Raw genomic sequence first — 8,607 nt, forward strand, 5'->3', positions numbered from 1 at the left:
GCAAGCTCGGGGCAGCCACATAAGGAAGCAAGAGTTGCTGCAAATTCTCCAGCCCCTTCCTCCACATCCTAGTTGTTCCATGTATACAAGATTATCAACTGGTATGTAGTAGCAACTTCAACAATTTTTGCACTTGTTAGTGTAAAGAAAGAGGATGCAAGAGAGCTACACAAGACAAGCACACACCACACAGAGATGGAAAGCTTCTTCTTCTTCGCACAGAAAAGAGAGTACAAAATGACTAAGTGCTAAAACTGAAAAGTAGCACATATGTACATGCGGTCACTAAGTGTGAACTCGCTAGAAGCGTACTAGGCTGGCACTATAAGTGTAGTCCAGCTGTAGAATCACTAACAGAGATCCTCTGTGTCGATCACCTAACGCGCCAGTGAGTAAATATCGTAAGCGGCCAAGACCCGTAGTGGATGCCAGCTCAAGATGTAGAGCTCGACATCTCAACACTCCCCCTTGAGCTCTGCATGTCGCAGAGTCCAAGCATAGTTCGGAAACATCGAAGCTTCTCAGCTCTGAGGGCCTTGATAAAGATATCCGCTATCTGCTCCTCTGTGCTAACGTAGACCAAGTCGATGTTGCCCGCCAACACTCGCTCTCGAACGTAGTGGTAATGGACCTCTATGTGCTTGGTCCTGGCATGGAACACTGGGTTCCTAGCCAACTGCATGCTGCTGAGGTTGTCACAATGGATGACAATCTGCTGGTCCACCTGCACTCCCAAGTCCTCAAGTAATGTGCATAGCCAAGCTACCTCGCACGCCGCAACTGCTGCACCTCTGTACTCGGCCTCTGTGCTCGATAAAGCAACTGTAGGCTGATTTTTGTTGCTCCAAGTAACAGCAGCACTCCCAAAAGAGAACATGAAGCCACTCGTAGATCTCCTATAAACAATGCTACCTGCCCAATCTGCATCTGTATACCCATACAATGCTAATGGCGCATCTGCTGCATAGAACAATGCATAGTCAAGAGTCCCTTGCACATACCGAAGTGTGCGTCGTACTCCATCCAAATGTGGCTTCCTTGGAAGCTGGATGAACTGACTCTCCAAGCCTACTGTGTAGCTCAAGTCTGGCCTCGTGATAGTCAAGTAGATTAGACTACCCACAATATTCCTGTACATCTTGACATCCTCAACAACATCACCCTTCTCTGCACTCAGCTTTGCATTCACATCCAAGGGAATAGAAATTGGCTTACAATCAGCCATACCATACTTTGACAACATGTCCAAAGCATACTGTCTCTGTGACAGCCATACACCCTCTGGAGTCCCGATCACCTCAATGCCAAGAAAGTAGTGCAACTCGCCCAAATCTTTCATTTCAAACTCCTGTTTGAGAAGACCCTTCACATGGTCAATCTCCATAGCATTGTCACCCACAATAATAAGGTCATCTACATATATGGTAATGACCACAATCCCCACATCACTCTCACGTACATAGAGTGAATGATCAGCATGAGCTCTCCTAAACCCAATACTGACAAGATACTTGGCAATCCTGTCATACCATGCTCTAGAGCCCTGCTTCAAACCATACAAAGCTTTGAGAAGTCTGCATACATAATCTGGGTAACATGGATCGACATAACCAGGTGGCTGATGCATATACACTTCCTCTTGCAACTCACCATTCAAGAAGGCATTCTTTACATCCATTTGATGCATAATCCATCCTCTAGATGCATCCACTGCTATGACAACTCTCACAGTCGTCATCTTTGCCACTGGAGCAAAGGTCTCCTCATAGTCTATGCCATACGTCTGTGCATAACCCTTTGTGACCAGCCTTGCCTTGTGACGCTCAATGTTACCATCAGCCTTATGCTTAGTTTTATACACCCATTTACAGCCAATAGCTTTCTTGCCACTTGGCAATGGCACCAACTCCCATGTGTCGTTTACTTCCAATGCAGCCATCTCTTCATTCATTGCATCATCCCAATACACATTTCCAACTGCATCCTCAAAACATGTGGGCTCCACATCCTGTATCACCTTAGCCATGTAGGCTTGGTGATGCGCTAGATACCCATCATAAGTCAATTTCTGAACTAGATTTCTGACTCTGTTAGATCTGCGCGGTCCTGGGTCAGTTCTCTGCCCTCTAACATCTTCTTGTACTTTCCTTACACCAGGTGTCCTGACAGCCGGAATTCCAAATTCCTCATCAAGACTTTGTTCAGAACCATCTGAATCCATGTCTACGTGTGAAAAACTTGATGATGCATGAGCCATAAAGGGAGGTTCATCAACCTTTTCCTTTCCTTTTCGTGATACATTCCCTGTACCTGCTGGTGGAGTAACCTGCGTACGTAGTTTACCATTCCATGGCTTCTCAACAGAGCCACGAGAAGAGGACTCTTGTGGTCCACTCAAAACCTGTGACTGTGGCCTCACATTTTGTACAACCACATCATCTTTTACATCAGCTCCAATAGTGCCATGTGCATTACTGTACCAGCTGCTCATCTCATCAAAGACTACATCTCTGCTCACTCGTAATTCTTGTGTAGTAGGATTGTAGCACCTGTACCCCTTTTGTTCAAGGGAATATGCCACAAGAATACATTTCTCTCCTTTAGGATCCAATTTCCTACGCAACTCATCTGGTACATGCACGTAAGCTATGCAGCCAAACACTTTCAAGTGTGCCAAATCAGGCTTTGTACCTGTAAACTTTTCCTCAGGTGTTACATCATGCACCGCAGCTATAGGTGTCCTGTTCATAATGTACACAACTGTATTTACAGCTTCATCCCAGAAATGATGAGGCATGTTCTTCTCATTCATCAATGCACGTGCAACCTCTGTAATGTGTCTGTTTTTCCTTTCTGCGACCCCATTCTGCTGTGGAGTATACATGCATGTAAACTGCTTGTGTATACCATGCATTCGTAGAAAATCTGAAAAATCATTGGAGAAGTACTCTCCCCCTCCATCTGACCTCAATGTCTTGATTTGCATATCTGTCTCCTTCTCAATCATGACTTTGAGGTCTTGAAAGTGACCAAACACTTCACTTTTGTTACGCATGAAGTAGACCCATACTTTCCTTGTATGGTAATCAATGAAAGAGACATAATATTTGCAACCATGTATACTTGCAGTATCGGTTGGACCCCAAACATCTGTGTGCACCACCTCAAGTGGATTTTTACATACATTGCGCTCATGTGGAAATGAGCCCTTTGACTGTTTTCCAAACTGGCATGCTGCACACACTTTATGCATACCATCCACCTTCAATTTGGGCAAACCGTTTACAATCTGTTTTGATTGCATGCTGCACAATCTCTGCTCATTGACATGGCCAATTCGTTTGTGCCAAATGTCAACATCAGCCACAACACCTGTGCCCTGTGAAAATAATGCAGCTTTTACCTCAGGAATGTCTACATTCAGCGTAAACATTCTGCCCGCACATTTGCCCTCTGTGATCAGCTTACAACCATTCTGGAAATCTTCTACATAACAGCCATTCGGATTGAAGCGAACCTGCAAACCCTACTCAACCATTTGTCCAACAGAAACAAGATTCTTTGTAATGTTTGGGACATGAAGTACATCTGCTAAGTACTTTGATTTCCCACTCTTCGTATTTAGAGGTATGTCCCCTACATGAGCAATGGGGTGAGCTGTGTCATCTCCTGTCTGCACATAGCCTGACACATCTGCTTTGCGCATATCTCTAAACCACTCGCCATGAGACGTCATGCGATTAGAGGCACCTGAATCCACATACCAAACATCATCTTGGGTGGAATTCTCTGCAGTCATTCTATTCATTACATGCTGCATAACAAACATGCGCTCGTTTTTGCTGTCATCTGCATCTCTGCTAGTAGATGCATAGTTGCCCTGTTCTCTCTTTCCACTTGCTTTTCCCTTTGGACAGTCACGTGACATGTGACCTCTTTCACCACAAGTCCAACATTCTCTGCTATCTGCAGTATGTTGCTGCCTGCTTGATCCTGCACCACGACCTCTTTGACTCCCCCTACCTTGAGAATGGTTTCCCCTGCCACCTGTATTGTTTTGATTTGATTGACCTTCTTGAAATTGGCCCCTCCAACCCCTTGGGCCTCGACCACGACCTCTACCTCTACCTCTGTTGGAGTTAGAATAGAAGGCCTGTTCAGAATTATTTCTGCCATGAGAAGAAGATGTGTCAATGTCCTTCTTCTCCTCAAGAATAAGCATAGAAATCAAATCTTGGAACACGGGGATGTCGTCTTTTGTATTCATGGAAGACCTGAAATGTACATACTCATCTCCTAGGCCATCCAAGCATGCACGGACAATGTCATCGTCTTCCAGTGAGACTTTAATAGATCCAAGAGCCTCGATGATACTCTTGATCTTCAAAGCATAATCATTGATGGAGAGGTTGTTCCTCTTAACCTGATTTAGCTCCGACTTTAGTTGAAGCTTCCTGGCCTCGGTGTTCATCTCAAACACTCTGCCTAAGTTTTTCCATGAAATGGCGGGGGTTTCAGCAGCCTGTAGATAGCCCATCATGCCATCTGTGATGCTCATAGAAAGCCAATACATCACTTTGCTCTGGCCTTGTTGCCAGTCCCTCAAAGCTTTCCTTTGTTCTGCTGTAGCATTTGCCTCGGGAATCTCTGGTTCCTTTTCATTGTCTCCTTCTACATAGTCCCAATAACCTTTTCCTTTTAGGAAATTTGTTATTCTGAACTTCAATGCAGGGTAGTTATTTTTCTCAAGCTTCTCAGTGACAATCTGACTGAAACCGTCAGACATCTTGAAGCACTAAGACAAAATAGTTGCAATCTGCAAAAACCTGCAAATCTGCTGAACTTGCTATCGTGGTACCTGTAACACTTTCTACACTCAACGAGTGTCCACAATCAAGCGTACATACAACCACTGTACTTGTACAGTAAATCTTTGTGTACTGCACTTTGGAGACCTGCTCAGAAACTTGTACGAAAAACCCCTAAAAATTTTTCCGTTGCGCGGGGCGCCTTCGGCATCTAGCCGTGGATTGCGAACGAAGGGATTGTGATGCTCTTGCTCTCTTAGCCTCTCTTGCCTGCACTAGGCTCTGATACCATGTAAAGAAAGAGGATGCAATAGAGCTACACAAGACAAGCACACACCACACAGAGATGGAAAGCTTCTTCTTCTTCGCACAGAAAAGCGAGTACAAAATGACTAAGTGCTAAAACTGAAAAGTAGCACATATGTACATGCGGTCACTAAGTGTGAACTCGCTAGAAGCGTACTAGGCTATCACTATAAGTGTAGTCCAATTGTAGAATCACTGGCAGAGATCCTCCGTGTCGGTCACCTAACGCACCAGTGAGTAAATGTCGTAAGCGGCCACGACCCGTAGTGGATGCCAGCTCAAGATGTAGAGCTCGACATCTCAACAGTTAGGTACTTGACCATGCAGTAATTCCGATATTTGTTTTTTCTGCCCCATGCCTCGTTTTTTTGCAGGTTTAGGGTGCTCTAGAAGCTATCGCAATTCTCATTAACCATGTAACACCTGTGGTCATGACACCGACGAAGTGAGTGAGAATTCCTCACTCACTCAACAATTGTACTCCCATGGAAATCATGATATTATTTGCATTAACTTTAAGATAGTTGTTTGACCGATTTAAAAAAACTATGACATTGTTGACATTGTATTCTTGTCTCTGAATAACACTTAAAAGAGTCTAGATTGGGAGATGACATTGCAAATCTTGTATGTGAAGGTACAAAAAGGCAAGGCTAGAGTAGCATGTAGCTTCAAACCTTCAAGAGATAGAAAATGACAAACTTGCTAGAGTAAGTTGCAGCTTCAAAACTTCAGGAGTTACAAAATGGCAGTAGTATTGCCTGCTAGAGTAAGTTGTACTTTACGTACTTAAAGTAAAACCGCCAAAAAAACCATTTAGATCTGCCTTGGAGTGTTTGGCGAAGTTTCTAGTTGAACTAGCTTTGTGCTTGTTGTCGAGCGCTTCTGAGTTTTTCCATTCGTAGTCTCCTTCTGAGAGCATGGTAGGGTTGGTCTATGTGTAGCGGTCGAAGGAGTAAACCTTGTGTGGTCCCTTGCTCCCAAAGTACAGCTCGCAATCTTTTTTCAAAAAGAGTTTTTTGTGCATCCCATGCCTTTTTGGACTCTTTAGCCTGAGCTGCATCCTCTTTCTGTTGTTTCCGTGTTGCCTTATCTGCAAGAGTTTGCCTTCGCTTTTGCTCCTTCTCTACCTTTTCTGCTCCTTTGCTTTTGCTATGTCTTCTTTTCGTGCATTCTTGGCCTTCATAGTGTCGATGTACTGCGATGAAGTGAGTATGAGACTATTGGTGTAGTCAACGAAAGCCTCTCGAGGTGCTCTTTGAACTGAAGCTTCTCTCATTGGGACTTGCAAGAGGTTAATGATACGTCCTTTCTCTATGGAATCCTTTTGGCTACCTTTGTTATGCCCATTCTTGTTGCTGTATCTCCTAATTTGAAGGGTTGGCAATTGGTTTCCCTCTTTCGCATTGCTTGTCGTTTCTTGTACATGGTTTGGATAGTGTAGTGCAGTGGGTATGTTACCATTTGTTGCAGCTGCATCTTGCATGTGAAGCTCTGAACTGTAATCTTCTTCTCGCAGCAAATCCATGAAGCTAATTGTTTGAGAAGTCTCATGTGAATGATCCTCCGGGGTTGTAATGTGGCTAGTGTCGACTATGTACCCTTCTTGAATGTAATCATGTTTACCACCTCCATCTTGAGCACTGCCAAGCTGTTCTTGGTTCGCCATGATGTTCAAAGCATGGACTGCTTCTTCTTCGATGTCTTCCCTTACTGGCGTATTTGGAACCTAAGACAAATTGTCCTCCTCGATTCCTTCCTCCTCGTTTGCCATTTCTCTCTCTGTACTAATGTACATGCATGGCATGCCATCAAATTTGCAGGCTGTGTTGTCTAGAGGCCAGATTCGTGTTGTCCTGAAGCCTGCCTTGATGTTGTGCTCATTCAAAGATAGTTGTATTGCTTTTGATGCAATGGCAGCGAGCTCTCTCTTGCTTGCTTGCGATGAAGCTGTCTGATGTTGCCAAGCTTGTCTTTGTTTCCGGAAATTTACCTTCAAAGACTTAAAAACAGAGACATCCAATGGTTGCAATTTGTGTGAAGTGTGGGTTGGTAAGGTAAGAATTTCGATGCCGGCATGATAGGCTTTGCTTACAACCGCCAGTGACACGTGACTACCATGCCCATCTAAAATGAGCAAATGTCGATTCTGCAATCCCACGTCCTGACCTATGCATTTTTTGAAATGCTCAATCCAAGCTTGAAATAATTCTCCAGTCATCCATGCTTTCTTTTGCATTGCCATGGCTGCGCCTTCTTCACAGTCTTCGATGTAGTTGCCAATGATACGGCTGCCCTTGAATATGTAGAAAGAGGGAATGGCTTGTCCGGTTGCATTGATGCAACATAAGACAGTGAGCCACTCCCTTGAGTCACACGTGAGGCCATACACTGAACTCGTACCTTTCCTTGCGAGAATCTTCATTCCCTTATCTCGTGATCCTTGGAATCCTGTCTCATCAGCATTCCATATGTTGGTAGGTGGATAGCTACTGATTTTAGAGTGAAACTTCCTCTTTCTCTTGCTGCTCCGAGCATGTTGTACTGATGGTGATGTAACTGTGCTTTTCCTTGTTGATGATGTTTGGGCATGGCTGATGGTTCGTGTGCCTCTTACCATTCTGTTTGTTTTAAAAAAAGTTATTATATCAGAGTCAAACAAACTGTCTTTATACATTACATTGAAAACTAATGAAAATGATTATGATTAAAAACACGGCTGTTAGCTTACCTTTTGGAGTTAACTCAAGAAAGAATATCAGTCCTCAAACTCTTTGAGAAGATGTGAATAGTCTCTCACCGAAAACTTTTTCTTAGGAGGGGGGGGGAGAAGTGCGCTTGGGACTTGCAGCTCGCTTCTCGATTAAGGTTGATGAGCAGGAAGTTGTTGTTGATGAGGAAGCCTTGGGTGATATGAATGGGCATTTTTTGCGTTGAACTTTGCAGAGGAAAATTGGCATCACATGTACGCATCCGCAACAGCATACACGTCCCCCATGCTTGTGAATTAATAGAGATGTGCAGAGTAAATTTTCAAGTTGTGGATGTCTTTCTAGCAAACAACCCTTACAATCACAGGGTGCTACTGAAGCCATAAGTTGTCATAGAATAAATCTTGCAGAAGCATGCCAGGTATGTGTAGCAGGTTTACTCCTTGAGAGTGTTGGTGTGTGTAGCAGGTGTACTACTTGTGAGTGCTGGTTTGTGGAGCAGGTGTAGATCTTGTGGGTGTTGGTTGTTGGCAATGAGTGTATTGCTGAGCAGAAGGTGTAAAATGTGAGGGCTGGTTGCTGGAGGTGAGTGTATTGCTGCTGACAGTGTGAGGTCTTGTGCCAGGACAGTTTGCTGGACTAAATACACATCTTGAGTTCATCTGAGCTATTGCTTAGAGGCTTAATGAGCAGACATTTTCCTCTGGTTGTAATGGATGAGTGTGTTAATGGGGATCATTGGACTGAATTCAACATGTCGTTTTTTATTTGATATGATAAGC

General features: G+C 44.0%; 1 pseudogene; it reads right to left on the bottom strand.

Annotated features, from left to right (window-relative positions):
* Positions 1-5,971: 5,971 nt before the first annotated feature.
* On the bottom strand, positions 5,972-7,734 carry LOC147433725 (uncharacterized; annotated as a pseudogene).
* Positions 7,735-8,607: the final 873 nt, after the last annotated feature.

This window comes from Adiantum capillus-veneris, chromosome 19 (assembly GCF_014529385.1).
Source record: "Adiantum capillus-veneris isolate H3 chromosome 19, ASM1452938v2, whole genome shotgun sequence".
Lineage (NCBI taxonomy): Eukaryota > Viridiplantae > Streptophyta > Polypodiopsida > Polypodiales > Pteridaceae > Adiantum > Adiantum capillus-veneris.